This window comes from Lactuca virosa, chromosome 1, assembly GCF_052849685.1.
Source record: "Lactuca virosa cultivar CGN04683 chromosome 1, Lactuca_virosa_CGN04683_v6, whole genome shotgun sequence".
NCBI lineage: Eukaryota > Viridiplantae > Streptophyta > Magnoliopsida > Asterales > Asteraceae > Lactuca > Lactuca virosa.
The window spans coordinates 283,867,048-283,885,713 of NC_136426.1; positions in this window are offsets into that span (position 1 = coordinate 283,867,048).

Below are 18,666 nucleotides of genomic sequence, written 5' to 3' on the forward strand. Positions count from 1 at the left end.
TAAACTCCAAACTCTTGGAGTTTTGAGACTTAAATGTTGCACAATAAACTCTAGAGTATACCTCCTACAATTTCCTCTTGAAGGTACTAGGCTTTAGAACAGTCAAACAGGCTCTAAACAGTGCTAAAAGTTAGCAGAAATAAGTCTGACTTAGATTGAAGTGAATGGTTGTACAAGATAGAAATTTCGATTTGTCACAAAATCCATTGTAATCCTTTCCCACTTCCACTCAGGTATTTCTGGCTGCTGAAGTAGTCCTGAGGGCTTTTGATATTCCACCTTCACCTTGGCGCAAGTCAGGCACTTGCCCACGAAGGTAGCGATCTCTGCTTTCATGTTCGGCGAACGGAGTATCTAGTCTTGTGAGCTTCGTTCATGAAAACCTCCCTGTACCCGCCGTACTTTGGGGTCCAGATCCGGTTCATGAAATAGTAAACTCCATCTCCCTTGACCTCTAAGTTCTTTTCCATTCCTCTCAAGGCTTCATCCGACATGTTCTCTGGTTTCAAGGCTTCCAGCTGAGCCTCTCTGATATGTGCGGATAAGTGGGAATGGATGGTCATTGTCAGTACCTTCACCCGACGACCTGAATACTCCTTTCGGCTGAGGGAATCCGCTACCACATTGGCCTTGCCGGGATGGTAGAATAGTTCGCACTCATATTCCCTGAGTAGCTCTACCCATCGCCACTGTCTCATGTTCAACTCTTTTTGATCAAAGATATGTTGTAGGGTCTTATGGTCCGGGAAGACAGTGCACTTGGTTCCGAAGAGATAATGTCTCCAAATCTTAAATGCAAAGACCACTGCTCCCAACTCTGGATCGTGAGTTGTATAATTGACTTCGTGTGTTTTCAGTTGTCTCGAGGCATAGGCAATAACCTTTCCTCGCTGCATGAGCACACAGCCTAGGCCCTGATTGGATGCACACAGCCTCCGTCCCTTTGGGTAAAGACAGGATTGGTGCACTGCATAGGGCCTGCTTCAATGTTTGAAACACAGTGTCTTGGTTTTCTCCCCAACTAAAGGTTACACCTTTCTGTGTCAGGGTGGTTAAAGGCTTAGCAATTTTGGAGAAGTTCTGGATAAACCTGCGATAATAGCCAACGAGACCCAAGAATTGACGGATTTCTGAGGGCGTCTTCGGTGCTGACCAATTCTCAATCGCTTTGATTGTAACATCCAGATTTCCAGGCATGACAATTTGATTATTTCTTTTTGAGTTATGGGGAGGGACTCGACGAGTTGACGCCTAGACTCGTCGAGTAGGATCGCGATTTTGCTGACTGGATTAATGAAGGGACTTGACGAGTCGATGGGTGGACTCGACGAGTCTACGCTGTGGATTGAAACCCTAATTCTCGGGGTCTGTGCCCTATTTAAATGCCTTTATGGCCTCCATTTGCGGCCACTTCACCCCTGAGAAACCCTAGAGAGCAGAGAGATCGTTTGTGGTTCAAGAGGAAGGATAATTCACCATTTCTTGTGTGTTTTAGCAAGAAGGAAGGAGGTAGAACAAGCTAAGCGGGTTGAGGAGCTTGGATCCACTTCTATTTGATCAGAGGAAGCTGTTGGAGGTAACAATATGTGCCATTCTCGTGTTTATAATGATTCTATTGAAATCTAGGGTTTTCTTTATGCCTCTTTTAGTTGAATCTGGAGTATGTGAGGTCCCAAGCCGAGATGGTTCATAGATCTGGACCTTTAGAGGTCCAGAGAGTCCTTACCACTCTGCTTTATGCCATACCTTTTGAATTATGAGCCTAGGAGGCCATTTTAGAGGTTATTTCACCAAAAGAAGCTTTGGGTATGTTGCATGTGTACCAAGATTCGACCTTTACGTGATTATCATGCTTAAGAAGGTCAGATCTATAGATTAGAAAAGCAGATCTGCCCTTAGAAGTTCATTTGAGTATGAACATGGAAGCAACTCGCCGAGTTCATAAGTGGACTCGACGAGTCGAGTCGGGGTTGCCCCGCGATTCGTGACAGGATGAATCCGTCGAGTGGAAGGATGACTCGACGAGACAAGAGAGGCTAGAAGGATTCAAAGGACCCGCATGGACTCGCCGAGTCGCCTGTGTGCACTCGACGAGTCGGTTCAAAGTTTGACCGTTGACTTTCGTTGACCTTAGGGTTCTGGTCAAGACTGATTCAAGAGAGTTCAGGGAGGGGTAGAATGGCCTTCTACCCAATCTTTAGAGACGAGACTATGAGATGGTATTGATCGGGAATGTTATTTGAATGATAGGAAGAGGCTAGGTCGGGACGTTGAGCGCGAGAGTTATCCGACTTCATTGAGGTGAGTCTTCTCACTATACTGTACCTGGAAGGGTACCTATGTGTGACCAGAATGTCTTGTATGCTATGAGATGTATGTGCTATATGCTGTTATGTGATATGTATGTGTTATGTATGTTATGTATGATAAGGACCGTAAGGTCAAGATGTTATGGACCGGAAGGTCAAGATGACATGGACCGGAAGGTCAGGAGGTTACGGACCGGAAGGTCGATACGGGTAGGACTGGAAGGTCTACCGGGATTCGGGACGGAAGTCCCCTGAAACACTTGGGTTGGAAGATCCTACAGAGTTATGGCCTGGAAAGGCGTATGTGTTGTATGTGGTATTTTGGGGAACTCACTAAGAATTTATGCTTACAGTTGCTGTGTTATGTGTTTCAGGTACTAGCGAGGATCGCGAGAAGGCGCCGGCATGATTTGTACACACTCATAGAGATTATGTTTTGAGATTCTGGGATATGTTTTGTCATGATAACATTGGATACATTATGTTTTGATATCACCTTATGAATGAAAGTATGTTTTAAAAATGAAAAAATTGTTTTGGAAATTTACGTTGTTACAAGTTGGTATCAGAGCCTTGGTTTGAGGGATTCGGATGCACCTTCGGGCGTATCTGAACTCAAACTGAGGATTTGAGAAAGTTTTTCATAAAAAGGAACAATTTTTCTAAGAAAGTAAAAGACTTTGAGATAAGCAGAAAGGAGCAGTGTGTACGATCAGCCAGTGCCCGAACAGTGATTTCCCAATATACCCTTATATTATTATTATGAGATATGATATGATATGCTATGCATGCTAGAGTAGGCTAGGTATTCGTATTAGGACTAGAGTGGCCTGATTTGTGATGCCTTAGCATAGGAGATTACTGTTGCTATGTGATGCTTCGAGAGTGAGTAGGTAGTAGTGAGGAGCTTATGAGAGGCCTACCGAAGGGTAGCCTATGTTTAGCGAGGTGTAGAGTACTTGTGATCTGGGATCCTAGGAGGAGGACTTGGGATGAATAATGATGCAGTGTGAAAGGTAGTATAGGGCCCGTACTACTGGAAACACCGGATCAGTGAGCAGTCCAAGTAAGAATCCTTAGGGTACCAAGGAACAAGTAGGGGTGGGTGATCGAGTACGAGTATACTCGATCGAGTATCTGGTATCTTTGTGTTGTGTTTCAGAGACATCATGGTTGGTACACCACACACACCGGAGAGCAGCGGTGTTAGCGATTATGAGATTCGCCATATGATTCATGACGAGATGACCGTGGCGATCCAGAAGGCTAATCCGAAGGATTTTAAGTACCGGATTGAGAAGTGATGTCATGGTTCGTGTACCATGATAGGTAGCGGATTGAGAAGTGATGTCATGGTTCGAGTACCATGATAAGTAGCGGATTTGAGAAGTGATGTCATGGTTCGAGTACCATGATAAGTAGCGGATTGAGAAGTGATGACATGGTTCGAGTACCATGAGAAGTAGCGGATTGAGAAGTGATGTCATGGTTCGAGTACCATGATAAGGAGCGGATTGAGAAGTGATGTCACGGTTCGAGTACCATGATAAGCAGCGGATTGAGAAGTGATGACACGGTTCGAGTACCATGATAAGTAGCGGATTGAGAAGTGATGACATGGTTTGAGTAGCATGATAAGTAGCGGATTGAGAAGTGATGGCATGGTTCGAGTACCATGATAAGTAGCGGATTGAGAAGTGACGTCATGATTCGAGTACCATGAGTTGTAGCAGGTCGAGAGGTGATGTCATGGTTCGAGTGCCATGATGTGAGGTGGAAAAAGAAGAGGGAACATGGTTCGAGTACCATGAGTCGTAGAAGATTAAGAGGAGATAACATGGTGCAGGTACCATGATTCATAGCAGATCGAGAGGTGGCCACGCGGTTTGTGTACCATGATATGTGCCGGTTAGTATTTCTGGTTTTTACCGGTTATTCCGTGGGGATTGTCTAGACTGAGATCAGAGGTGAATGAGTATGGGGCCAGAAGGCCTTGATGAACTAGTTTTAGTGGAGCATCTCTTGAAAAGGGAAATCGAGTGAGCTCCGAGGGATTGTGGGTGATATGCCAGTTGGAGTCGCAAGACTCATGGATGAGTAGGGATGGTGCATTATGGGAGAATACGGTATGAGCTGGGCGACCGGCCGATAGTGGAGAGGTCACTTTCTGTGACCCAAGTGGTGCTATTTCTGTTTCCTGTGGGAGACGTAAGAGGCCATAAGATTTCGGTTTTTTATTTTGGGGGTGAGCCCTGTGGGATTGCACGGATGGTGATCTCCAACCACAGTATATGGAAATAGGTCTGCCGCTACGTAAAGATATAGCTTGAACAGGTCGTCAGTGGGGACTGAGATGGTCAAGGACCAGGATACACCCTAATTGAGTATAGTAGGGCATGTGTTAGCTGCAGCATCGGACGATCAAGAGGAGTATATCAGGGCGGTGGCCCTTATTATCTTTAATGGGTATTAAGAGTTGAAATATGGTTTCTGCTCTTATGATAAGTGGCGTGATGGAACGTTGGTTGAGGAGTCGATGATGAGGAGTACGGTAGATCATTACTTCCAGACTAAGAGTCAGGGTTAATACTGGACAGTTGGGAGGTCCGGTGATGGAATGGTGTGAGATACTGAATGATTAGAGGCAGTCCAGGTGGGAAGTTCTGACGATTTCATCTGAGTTTCAGGGCATTTGGAGTTGCTCGATCTTTGTCGGGAGATCATCGAGCGTTGCGTAGCACCTTCCAAGAGTGGGTGCGATGATTACTGGTGGAAACAGTCGGTGTGATAGATTGCTGGTGCGCCGATTGGGGATGGTTCGAACCCTAAGTTGAGGAGAACCGGGTATTTTATTGAAGGGATCAGAGATTCAATCGAGAATGGTTAGAGATCTGCATATAGAGACCGGCGGTGCGAATTCATTGTGCCCAAGGTTGTTGGTGATTGAGACGAGGTGCAGAGCGAGATAATGCATGTGTTATGTTTGAAAAGGATGAGTGCCTCCACGACAAGTGGCCGTTGATCGGAGACCTTGGGGTGAACGGGAATTATTCAAGGTCATAATGGTGAATTCGAAATGGTTGACTCGTAGGGTGAGTTTGGTGGTTGAGAAATTATGGTTCAATGATGGGGCTGTTATTCAGCTTGGAAATGGTAGAAGTTGATTAGACAACCAATTTCAAGTTGTGGAACAGGAAGATCAGTGGATGAGACAAGACTTCGTGAGGTACTATGTGGTGTATCGATCTATCCGAACTTAATGCATTGGATTTCGGATAATTTTGAGTCTTTAGTGGAGACGACAAGTGGTGGGTCAAGCATCGATGATTCCAGGGGGAGCCCTTTCGGTTAATGACAGCAAGTGAGATTGTCCAAGAATATGGATCGTAGCAGGGAAGGGTGTTTTGTTATGACGATTACCGCCAGATATAGTGATGGATAATTTGGGTAAGTGCATGCACCTATCTATGATTGATCCGCGGATTGTGAATTAGTTAGAGGTTGTTGTGATGCTACGGGAAGCCGTAGTACTCACTAGTCAGAGATTGTTGTGATGCTACGGGAAGCCGTAGTACTCACTAGTCAGAGGTTGTTGTGATGCTACTGGAAGCCGTAGAACTCACTAGTCAGAGGTTGTTGTGATCCTACGGGAAGCTGTAGTACTCACTAGTCAGAGGTTGTTGTGATGCTATGGGAAGTCGTAGTACTCACTAGTCATAGGTTGTTGTGATGCTACGGGAAGTCGTAGTACTCACTAGTCATAGGTTGTTGTGATGTTACGGGAAGCTGTAGTACTCACTAGTCAGAGGTTGTTGTGATGCTACGGGAAGCCGTAGTACTCACTAGTCAGAGGTTGTTGTGATTCTACGGGAAGCCGTAGTACTCACCAGTCAGTGAGAGGTTGTGGTGATACCGTGGGAAGCCGTAGTACTCACCAGTTAGTGAGAGGTTGATGTGATGCTACGGGAAGACGTAGTACACACTAGTCAGCGAGAAGTTGCCTTGATAAAGTACTCTTTGATCAGAGCAAGGCGCAGAAGAGTTTTAGGCATGCGGTGTCCCTAATTTATGATTTTTTGGGAACCTGGTGGTCGGACCAGGGCGAGACCGAGGCCTCCTCAATGATAGGGAGTCATTGTGTTCTGAGTAAGGTGTGGTCATTGCAATCCGAAAGAATGGGATAAGGGAGGTACGCATGGGTTGCGGGAAATGAGTTCTGAGTTGACTGCTTCGTTGGGACGAGTGGTTCCCACTCTGGGTCGGACCAAAGTCTCGAGTTTGAGTTTGGCTGTAGTGGTGCGTTGGATAGGAGAGATGAGATTCTGAATTCTGAGGTGGGTTCCATGTTGAGGAGTATTTTTTTGTCATCTGATGTCTTAGACCTGTGTGGGTCAGTACTCGGGTACGGGAGGTACCGCAAGTTTCCTGGAACGATGAGTAACAGATGACATGGGTCGGGGTTGAGTAGATCTCCAGATAGGAAGGTAGCATTCGCTTAGGGTTAAGCGAACTTCGTTACTTGTGTGTCACATTGGGCCGATGTGGTTATAGTAAGTAGGAAACCATGGAGACGATTGGGATAATGCAACGGATGACCCTGGAGGTTCAACTGTTGGGTCGAGATCAGACCTGGTACTCAGTGTTAAAAAGGGATATGAGGGATGCAGCTGAGGCTTATGATTTTAGATGTCTGAGGACTTCCGAGCGAGCATGATTCTCTTGTGTCAGAGAACAGGATGTTGAAAGTTTATTATTCGGATGGATTCTAATAGTAGTTCAGTGGATGAGCCCTGGTGGGATGTAAACCCTTTCATTCCTTGGGGCGTGATTCAGACTGTTTTGGTACGTTGGTATGAGTGATCGGTAGCCGATTGTCGGATTTTGTCTTGTGAGAATCAGAGGAGCAGTGAGTTATCAGGGTTTGATGTTCGAAGAGCGAATATCATGGTGATAGCGTGAGTAGGCGGTCTGGCGGCGGGCCAGGCCACTAGAGTTCCCGATTCTGGGAGGGTCAGAAAGGGGTATTTCAGCGACAGAGGGGCCGATTTTGTTCCAAATTTGGAATTCCTAGTCGGATCTAGGTATTCATGGAGAAAGATATCGTTCTGGTGTGAGGACCTCTCAGTGGTGCTTTTCGAGTGTTTGGTTTCTATCTATTTGGTTGAGGAGCGATTTCGAGGGTGAAATCTATTTCAAGTGGGGGAGAATTGTAACATCCGGATTTCCAGGAATGACAATTTGAGTATTTCTTTTTGAGTTATAGGGAGGGACTCGAAGAGTTGACGCCTAGACTCGTCGAGTAGGATCGCGATTTTGCTGACTGGATTAATGAAGGGACTCGACGAGTCGATGGGTGGACGCGACGAGTCTGCGCTGTGGATTGAAACCCTAATTCTCGGGGTTTGTGCCCTATTTAAAGGCCTTTATGGCCTCCATTTGCGGCCACTTCACCCCTGAGAAACCCTAGAGAGCAGAGAGATCGTTTGTGGTTCAAGAGGAAGGCTAATTCACTATTTCTTGTGTGTTTCAACAAGAAGGAAGGAGGTAGAACAAGCTAAGCGGGTTGAGGAGCTTGGATCCACTTCTATTTGATTAGAGGAAGCTGTTGGAGGTAACAATCTGTGCCATTCTCGTGTTTATAAAGATTCTATTGAAATCTAGGGTTTTCTTTATGCCTCTTTTAGTTGAATCTGGAGTATGTGAGGTCCCAAGGCGAGATGGTTCATAGATCTGGACCTTAAGAGGTCCAGAGAGTCCTTACCACTCTGCTTTATGCCATACCATTTGAATTATGAGCCTAGGAGGCCATTTTAGAGGTTATTTCACCAAAAGAAGCTTTGGGTGTGTTGCATGTGTGCCAAGATTCGACCTTTACGTGATTATCATGCTTGGGAAGGTCAGATCTATAGATTAGAAAAGCAGATCTGACCTTAGAAGGTGATTTGAGTATGAACATGGAAGCAACTCGCCGAGTTCATAAGTGGACTCGACGAGTCGAGTCGGGGTTGCCCCGCGATACGTGACAGGAGGAACCCGTCGAGTGGAAGGATGACTCGACGAGCCAAGAGAGGCTAGAAGGATTCATAGGACCCGCATGGACTTGCCGAGTCGCCCGTGTGCACTCGACGAGTCGGGTGAAAGTTTTACGGTTGACTTTTGTTGACCTTAGGGTTCTGGTCAAGACTGTTTCAAGAGAGTACAGGGAGGGGTAGAATGGCCTTCTACCCAATCTTTAGAGATGAGACTATGAGAGAGTATTGATCGGGAATGTTATTTGAATGATAGGAGGAGGCTAGGTTGGGACGTTGAGCACGAGAGTTATCCGACTTCATTGAGGTGAGTCTTCTCGCTATACTGTACCTGGAAGGGTACCTATGTGTGACCGGAAGGTCTTGTATGCTATGAGATGTATGTGCTATATGCTGTTATGTGATATGTATGTGTTATGTATGTTATGTATGATAAGGACCTTAAGGTCAAGATGTTATGGACCGGAAGGTCAAGATGACATGGACCGGAAGGTCAAGATGACATGGACCGGAAGGTCGATACGGGTAGGACTGGAAGGTCTACCGGGATTCGGGACGGAAGTCCCCTGAGACAGTTGGGTCGGAAGATCCTACAGAGTTATGGCCTGGAGAGGCGTATATGTTGTATGTGGTATTTTGGGGAACTCACTAAGCATTTACGCTTACAGTTGCTGTGTTATGTGTTTCAGGTACTAGCAAGGATCGTGGGAAGGCGTCGGCATGATCCGTACACACTCATAGAGATTATGTTTAGAGATTCTGGGATATGTTTTGTCATGATAACATTGGATACATTATGTTTTGATATCACCTTATGAATGAAAGTATGTTTTAAAAATGAAAAAATTGTTTTGGAATTTTACGTTGTTACATTGATCTTGGAAGGGACTACGTGTATGCTTTCCTTGCTAACCACGTGACCAAGGAAGGTTACTTTCCTGATCCAGAATTCACACTTTGAAAACTTAGCATAGATTTTCTCCGCCCTTAGTGTTTCTAACACCTGTCTCAATTGTTGTCTATGATCCTCCTCACCTTGAGAGTAGACTAGTATATCGTCAATGAACACGATTACAAACTTGTCTAGGAAAGGACGGCACACCCGATTCATCCGATCCATGAATACCGCCGGTGCGTTGGTTAGACCAAAGGGCATTACTAGAAACTCGTAGTGTCCATAACAAGTACGGAATGCTATCTTGGGAACATCATTCTCATGAACTCGCAACTGATGGTACCCTAATCTTAGGTCTATTTTTGAGAAAGAACTGGCTCCCTGAAGTTGATCGAAGAGATCGTCGATTCTAGGTAAGGGATAACGGTTCTTGATGGTAAGCTTGTTCAGTTCTCGATAATCAATGCACATCCAAAAGGATCCGTCTTTCTTTTTCACGAATAAGATCGAGGCTCCCCAGGGTGAGGAACTTGGCCTTATGAATCCTTTGTTAAGCAGCTCATTGAGCTGTATGGATAGCTCTTGCATTTATGTCGGTGCTAGACGATATGGGGATTTAGCTACGGGAGTAGCTGTCACACCCCCACACATCGGCGGAAACACCGGGTAGTGTAACGTTATTCTTCGTATCACAGTTATATAACATACATTGAACAATACTAAAGAAAATACATACCTTTATTGATAACTGAAAGTTACATAACTGTTTTTTCTAGAACCTATTACATATTATCCGACTATGGCATACTTCTTAATGAACAAAAAGGTAATGGTAAAACTTCTTCTGTTCGAATACATACCAGCTTTTCAAGTTCCTGAAAACACATGCATTTTAAAATACGTCAACATAAAGTTGGTGAGTCCACAGGTTTTGACTCCATAAAGTAATACATTTTCCACATTCAAAAGTATAGTTTTTGAAAGTATCATTTTGACTCTCCATCATTTAGTATGTATATTAGGTATAATAGTTTACTTATCAATTAAGTGTTATACCTAAACATTCCTTAATCCTAAGGTATAAGTAGGGGAAACTTATACTTAACATTACTACTTATATATAGCAAAGTATAATGTTTCTAACAATTTGCTACCATGAGCCTGTAACCGCTGCTATGACATAATACCTCTGATAGAACACACTCATGATTTACCATGAGAAACAACACTGTACACTTCATCGACGCCGGAACAATAACAAATAAAAGGATAGTTCATCACTTTCTTTTGGTTGACTGTAGCTAACAGTCACAAGTGGGGTGGACAACCCGTATACTAATTATACACGACTTCCTCGCTCACACGGGATTAACGGTTACAGTTCAGAGGATTTCCACTAAGATCCCCAATCTTAGTTGATGAATACAATTACTCATGTAGACTTTGACAGCTTCCTATAGCTCTATCAACAAAAGCATCTTTATGTCTAAAACCCTAAGTTACTAGACTATGCTTTTAAACATTACTCCTAACTTCATAATATTTAGGCAGTATAACAGCTATATCTTGAAGTAAAACCAAGTTTTATCTTGACCTAAAACCAATAATAACAACATATAACGTTCCTAGTTTTATCTTGACATAAAACTATCAATAACAATACCAAGTTTTATCTTAACATAAAACTAACAGTAACAACGTATAACATATCCAGTTTTATCTTGACATAAAACTATTAATAGCAACATACTTTATAACTTAACATATAAATCTTCCGAATATAACTTCGGAACTATATCGCACACAACATATATATAGAATCTTAAGTATAACTCAAGATCTACATTAGTAAATTAACATACTGATAAGTTGATAATAGTTGTATATATTCAAAATATTATATTTAGAACAACTATACCCCGACTATTATAACTATATACTGTCATATAGACATAATAATAACATATATATAATATCTAGCATGCGTTTCCCCCCGAAATTTTAGAAAGTGGGGCCGTGAAACTCACCCTAGTAGCGTGATTTTATGTTTTCTAAGCAAAAAAGGTCAGCGTACGAGGTCGTCGGGACTCGGGATGCAAAATGGCCTCCAAAAACGAGATAGAGAGAAGAGTTTAGGTGTAAGAAGTGTTAAGGTCGAATTTGCTATTTATAGGCTGATTTTTGGCCATTCACGATGTGAACCAAGCATATTCACGTCGTGAGCTCGATCCTGCTCACTTCGTAGACCCGCCATTTGGTCCCTAGCTTCGGATGGTGTCCCTTTGACTCCTCACGACGTGAATCAATCCTTGCTCACGTTGTGAGTTTGGATCTTATCCCCTCGCAGCCTCGTCACACCTTCTAGATCCGAAATGTGGCGGTTTGAGTCCTGACGTCGTGAGTTTTTATGCTCACGCCGTGAGTTTAGTCAAATTAGGGTTTCTGACAGTGATATCTTCGGAAGGCCATAACTTTTGCATACGAACTCTGTTTTTGACGTTCTTTGTATCCACGCGTAGGTATTTACGAGTACTACAACTTTATTTTAGACTTAAATAGCTAATTCTAAGTCTATTTTAAATTCAACTTATTATAGAGATTTATAGTGTTCGGTTTATCATGACTTCTTCATGCGAAGTCAGATTCAAACATTCTCTATATTTTTGGGATCGTATGGACGTATACTTTGAGTTGTATTATAAAGAAGATTCATATTTGTATTAGAATTCATCATGAACTACATAAAACTCTTACCACATTACTAGGTTAACAAAATCACATTACATGATTGGCATAATCACATGTGATCGTCTATTGACCTATTTTGACTAGTGTTACATTCACCCCCCGTTAGAATAATTTCGTCCCGAAATTTATCTTATGGATGGGGTTTCGTCAAACAGTTGGGGGTATTTTTCTTTCATCTGATCTTCATGTTCCCAAGTAAATTCAGGTCCTCGCAAAGAGTTCCATCGAACTTTCACTATGGGAATACGACTTTGCTTTAATCGTATGACTTCTCGATCCATAATCTCAACAGGTTCTTCTACAAAGTTGAGTTTCGTATTGACTTGTATCTATTCGAGAGGTATAACAAGAGTGTCATCGGAAAGACATCTTTTGAGATTTGATACGTGAAAAACATCGTGCACATTACTTAGTTCTTGAGGCAACTTAAGTTGGTATGCGATGGAACCAATTCTTGCCAGAATTTCAAAAGGTGCTATATATCTTGGGTTTAGTTTTCCTCGTTTCCCGAATCGAATTACACCTTTCCAAGGAGAGACTTTCAACATTACTTTATCTCCAACTTGGAATTCTAAAGGCTTACGTCTTACGTTAGCGTAACACTTTTGACGATCATGTGCAGCCTTTAATCGATCCTTAATTTGCACGATCTTTTCGGTTGTCTCGTTTATTATTTCTGGTCCAGTACGTAAGGTATCGCATGTACGTTCTCTGTCCATCTGCGTATCTCCAACTTCTGCCCAACACATTGGGGAACGACATTTTCGTCCATAAAGAGCCTCAAATGGTGCAGCCTTGATGTTGGTGTGATGACTATTGTTGTAGGAAAACTCAACTAACGGTAAATGAGTATCCCACGCATTTCCAAAGTCTATTACACAGGCTCAGAGCATATCTTCTAAAGTCTGAATGGTTCTCTCACTCTGACCATTAGTCTGTGGATGGTAAGCGGTACTCATGTCTAGACGTGTTCCAAAGTATTTTTGTAGAGATTGCCAAAATCGTGAAGTGAATCTACTATCTCGGTCAGAAATAATAGAATTTGGAACTCCATCCAATCTGACAATTTCCTTAAGATAAACTCTATTCAGCTTCTCCATCTTGTCGTTCTCCTTAATTGGTAAGAAATGGGCGGACTTAGTCAACCTATCGACTATCACCCAAATAGTGTCGGACCCACTAGGAGTTTTAGGTAACTTAGTGATGAAGTCCATTGATATCTGCTCCCATTTCCATTCAGGTATTTCCGGTTGTTGAAATAAACCTAAAGGCTTTTGATGTTCTGCCTTTACTCTAGAACAAGTCAAACATTTGCTCACATAAGTAGCAATTTCAGCCTTCATGTTTGGCCACCAATAATGTACTTTTAAATCTAAGTACATTTTGTCAGAACCTGGATACACGGAATATCTGGACTAGTGGGCTTCTTCTAAGACCAAGTCCCTGACTCCACCGAACCTATGCGTCCAAACTCGGTTGATAGAGTATTGTATTCCGTCATCTTTTCGTATAAGTTGCTTTTCCATTCCTCGCAAAGCTTTGTTCTTAATGTTTTCTTCTTTTAGAGCCTCAAGCTGAGCTTCTCTAATTTGTGCGGTAAAGTTAGAATGGATAGTTATAGTCAATGCTCGTACTCGTCGGGGTTTAATATATTCTTTCCGGCTCAAGGCATCTGCTACCACGTTTGCCTTTCCGGGATGATAACGAATCTCACATTCGTAATCATTCAACAATTCAACCCATCTTCTTTGTCTCATATTAAGATCTTTTTGGTCGAAGATGTGTTGGAGACTCTTGTGGTCGGTAAAAATAGTACACTTAGTACCGTATAAGTAATGTCTCCAAATTTTTAGTGCAAAAATTACAGCTCCCAATTCAAGATCATGGGTAGTGTAATTATTCTCATGCATCTTAAGTTGTCGTGATGCATAGGTGATAACTTTTCCTCTTTGCATCAACACACATCCCAATCCTTGATTTGACGCGTCGCAGTATACAACGAAATCTTTTGTTCCATCTCGAAGGGATAGGATTGGTGCACTACACAACATTTGCTTTAGTTTCTGAAAAACAGCTTCTTATTTGTCTTCCCAGTTGAACTTTGTATTCTTCTAGGTTAGTGTTGTAAGTGGCTTGGATATTTTGGAGAAATTCTCTATGAATCTACGGTAATAGCCAGCAAGTCCTAGGAATTGACGCACCTCTGTTGGCGTCCTTGGTGCTTCCCAATTCCTGATTGCTTCAACTTTGGATGGGTCAACATGAATTCCTTCGTTGCTAACTACATGACCTAAAAATTGTACTTCTCTAATCCAAAACTCACATTTGGAGAATTTAGTGTACAAATTTTCTTTTCTTATTAGTTCCAAGATTATTTGCAGGTGTTGACCATGTTCTTCCTTGGTTCGTGAATATATCAATATATCATCGATAAATACGATCACGAATTTATCCAAGTATGGTTTGCAAACACGATTCATGAGATCCATAAACACTGCTGGGGCATTGGTTAATTCAAAAGACATAACTAAGAACTCATAATGACCATAACGTGTTCTAAATGCTGTTTTTGGAATGTCGTCTTCTTGTACTCTGAGTTGATGGTATCCTGATCTAAGATCTATCTTTGAGTAGTAGCTGGATCCTTGCAGTTGATCGAATAAATCATCAATTCTCGGAAGTGGATAACGATTCTTGATCGTTAGCTTGTTTAGCTCTCGATAATCAATACACATTTGAAAGGATCCGTCCTTCTTCTTGACAAACAAGATTGGTGCTCCCCAAGGTGAAAAAGTTGGTCGGATAAAGCCTTTGTCAAGAATTTCTTGTAGTTGGCTAGACAATTCTTGAATTTCAGATGGAGCCAACCGATAAGGAGATTTCGCTACTGGTGTTGCTCCGGGAATTAAATCGATTCGAAACTCGACTTGTCGGACGGGAGGTATTCCAGGTAGATCTTCAGGAAACACGTTAGGGAAATTACACACTTGAGGTATGTCCTTGATTTCTTTTGTCTTTCTCTTCCTGTCTACAATGTGGGCTAAGAATGCGCTACATTTCTTATGTAGATATTTCTGGGTCTTAGTACAAGAGATGACTTTGAGGTTCTTCCCAGATTTATCACCATAGATAATCAGGGCTTCGCCGTTTGGTAAGGGTTGTCGTATGGCTTTCTCATGACATAGAATTTTGGCACGGTGTGAAGATAACCAATCCATGCCAATTATGACATCAAAACTACCGATAGGCATTGGCATGAGGTTGACGTGAAAAAGGTAGTTATTAAGAGTTAACAGACAGTTTTCTAGGATTTCATGTGTTTTCTCAGTTTGACCGTTAGCGATTTCTACTTCATCGATTTCTTTTAATCTACTAGACTCATGACTTAACAATTTTCTAAATGTCGGAGTTATAAAACTTCGATCTGCTCCAGAGTCGAAGAGTATAGAAGCATATAAATTATCTATAAGAAACGTAGCAGATACGACCGAAGGGTCCTGGATAGCCTCTCTGCTTCCAATCACAAACGCCCTGCCACGTCCTATGCCTCCTTGACTCCTTAACTTTGGACATTCTTTCTTGATATGTCCAACCTCCCCACACTCGTAGCATCTTCTTTCTTCACCATGCCATGCCCCATTATTGGTTTGTTGTTCAACTGTTGCAGGTGTTGTGCTCCTGCAGTAACTAGTAGTATGCCCCTTTTTCTTGCACTTCATGCAGACAAAACAGTCACCTGGATGATGACGGTTGCACTAACTGCACCATGAAGATTTTGGTTGTGTAGGTGCTGCTGTTGTGGCTGCATAATTAGTTACCACTTCTTGTCTTTTCTCAAATGATTGTTTGGGATTCTTCCTATTAAACTTGCGCTTGTTTGTTCTAGATTTGGGAGACTCAGCCTTTGAGACCGCTTCTGTTCCTTGGATCTCTGAGGGTTAGCTGATGAGCTATCCTCTTGGTGCTGTCATAAGTCGTAGGCTTTGATGCGATCACCATGCCTTGAATTTGCGATGCTAAACCCCAGATATATCGCTCAATCTTTTTATATTCAGTGGTTACAAGTGATGGACACATTACAGCAAGATCATTAAATCTAGCGGTATAAGCTTTTATCTCTGAACCCTTCATGGTTAGGGTCCACAGTTCTTGTTCCAGTTTATGTATCCCCTCCCTAGGACAATACTCCTCTACTAGCATCATTTTTAGCTCCTCCCATTTCATGGAATTTGCAGTATCAATTCCCATGGTATTCACATGGTTCTTCCACCAGGTGAGTGCTGCATCAGCGAAAGTACATGCTGCAAATCGTACTTTACAATCATCTGGACAGAAGCTTATTTGAAAGACGGACTCTGTCTTTTCTATCCACCTCGTCAAATTAACTACCCCTTCGTTTCCATGAAATCTTTGTAGGTACGTGTTCTAGTGGTCCCTACATGGCCTTCATTTCTAACTCCATCTTTTGTGACATTAGATAGAGCCGCAACAATTCTTTGAGCTATGATTTCTTCAAGTTGTACTGTACTTATTGAGGGGTTTATTTCTGGTGGTGGTTGCGGTTGTTGTTGTTGTGGTGCTGATGGTCGGTAAGGGTTAGCCGATTACTCCTTCTAGGCATTTTGTTTTAGTTCCTATTATAAATAATAAAAATTTAATGAGTTTTGTTAATCATTTAATACACGAGTACAAAATACTCCAGTTATTATTCACAGTGTAAAACGTAATAGACAACACAATGATTACTGTAACATATGCTTCATATTATTACCAGTGGTTACATCAGTTTATTTAGGTTATAAGAGAAAAGTTTCTATAAACATTGCAAAATTTGCAAGGTTTTCTACATCCTTGCTATAAACTTTCCTCTTTTCGCCTTAACTAGTCTGATTTTCTCTATTTACATAACCACTAGTTGGAGCTTATCTACCAGAAACCTAAGTGATGACCCAGCACGTCAGTGACATTAACTACTTGCTCTTCAAGTGCTTGAGTTCTCTGCTCAAGCGTTCCCGTGCGTTCTTCATTTCTTGAGGTTTTATTGTAGAGCTCTAACTCTGCAATCCTGGCATCGTGATTAATCATGTCATTATAAGCAAAATTTATACGATGATGGACATCCATCACCGATTCCTGATCTCGTGTCCTTTGTCCTTCTAGCCTTCGCACTCTTCCAGAGAGATTAGTAGCCCTCCCTTCGACAATTTCCATTTTGTCTTCAATTTTGACACTTTTCTGAAACAATTGGGATAAAGTGTAATCTTCAGAAGAATATGGGAGATGTGGTCGAGATGATTGACCAGTCTCATACATCTTTGCAGCTCCTTCTTCCGCCACCCACCTATCAACGGTTTGTGTGATCCGTGCAGGTTCATCTTGAACTCTATGACTTCTTGAAGATGTCGCCTTCTGACTCTTCTTAATCTTTGGCCATATCGGTATGGATTTACGTGCAGTGCGTTTCATTTTTACTCCTCCTGGAACTTTACGGTAAAGAGTGTTCAGTGGTGGTAAACATGATGCCACCGATTCTGTCTCCTCCATGGATTCGCTTTCTTCCATTGGTTCACTCTCTTCCCATTCGTTGGAGGGTAAAGGTGCTCCATCGTCAGAAGGTATTGGATGAAAGGTGGTTGGATTTATAGGGTAGTAAGGATCGCCTACCATCATGGGGAATGAAATTTCCTCTTCTTCATCCATATCCTCGATGATTATCCATTCTCGTGAATGTGCCATGTCGAAGTCCTATACGTTTTGGATCATCAAGAGTTTTAGTCTATCAAATATTACTCCCAAATTAAATAGTTCATATGATCTTATCATAATAAAATGTAGTTGCGCACCTACACCTAGTTGTGATAGGATATATGCACATGTAAACTTTAGTTGGAATATTTGATCTAAATCCTTGAGATCAAAAACATTCCGGGTATTAAGGTGTATTCTCATCGCGGGTCTGAGTCTTTACATACGACTCTATATTCTTATTTATTGTATTCATGCTTTAATTATTATTTGTTACTTCAGGTCTATCTGATAAGGCTCCGGCCAGTCAGGAGAGTGGAAAGGGCAGGATCATTTTAGCATATAGCCGTTCTGAAATCCAGCAACCCAAATCGACGTGTCTATCCTTGTCACCGCTCCCGTAAGTAGTCCTTCAGTAGAATAATTAATAATACTTTTTATTTATAGGTTAAGGGATATACCTAAACCTAATAGAGTAAGCCCTAAACTATAGACGTGCTTTCCTAAGAAAGTACTAGTTCACTATAGTTAATAGCTCTGATACCAATTTCTGTCACACCCCCAGCCATCGGCGGAAACACCGGGTAGTGTAACGTTATTCTTCGTATCACAGTTATATAACATACATTGAACAGTACTAAAGAAAATACATACCTTTATTGATAACTGAAAGTTACATAACTGTTTTTCTAGAACCTATTACATATTATCCGACTATGGCATACTTCTTAATGAACAGAAAGGTAATAGTAAAACTTCTTCTATTCGAATACATACCAGCTTTTCAAGTTCCTGAAAACACATGCATTTTAAAATACGTCAACATAAAGTTGGTGAGTCCACAGGTTTTGACTCCATAAAATAATACATTTTGCACATTCAAAAGTATAGTTTTTGAAAGTATCATTTTGACTCTCCATCATTTAGTATGTATATTAGG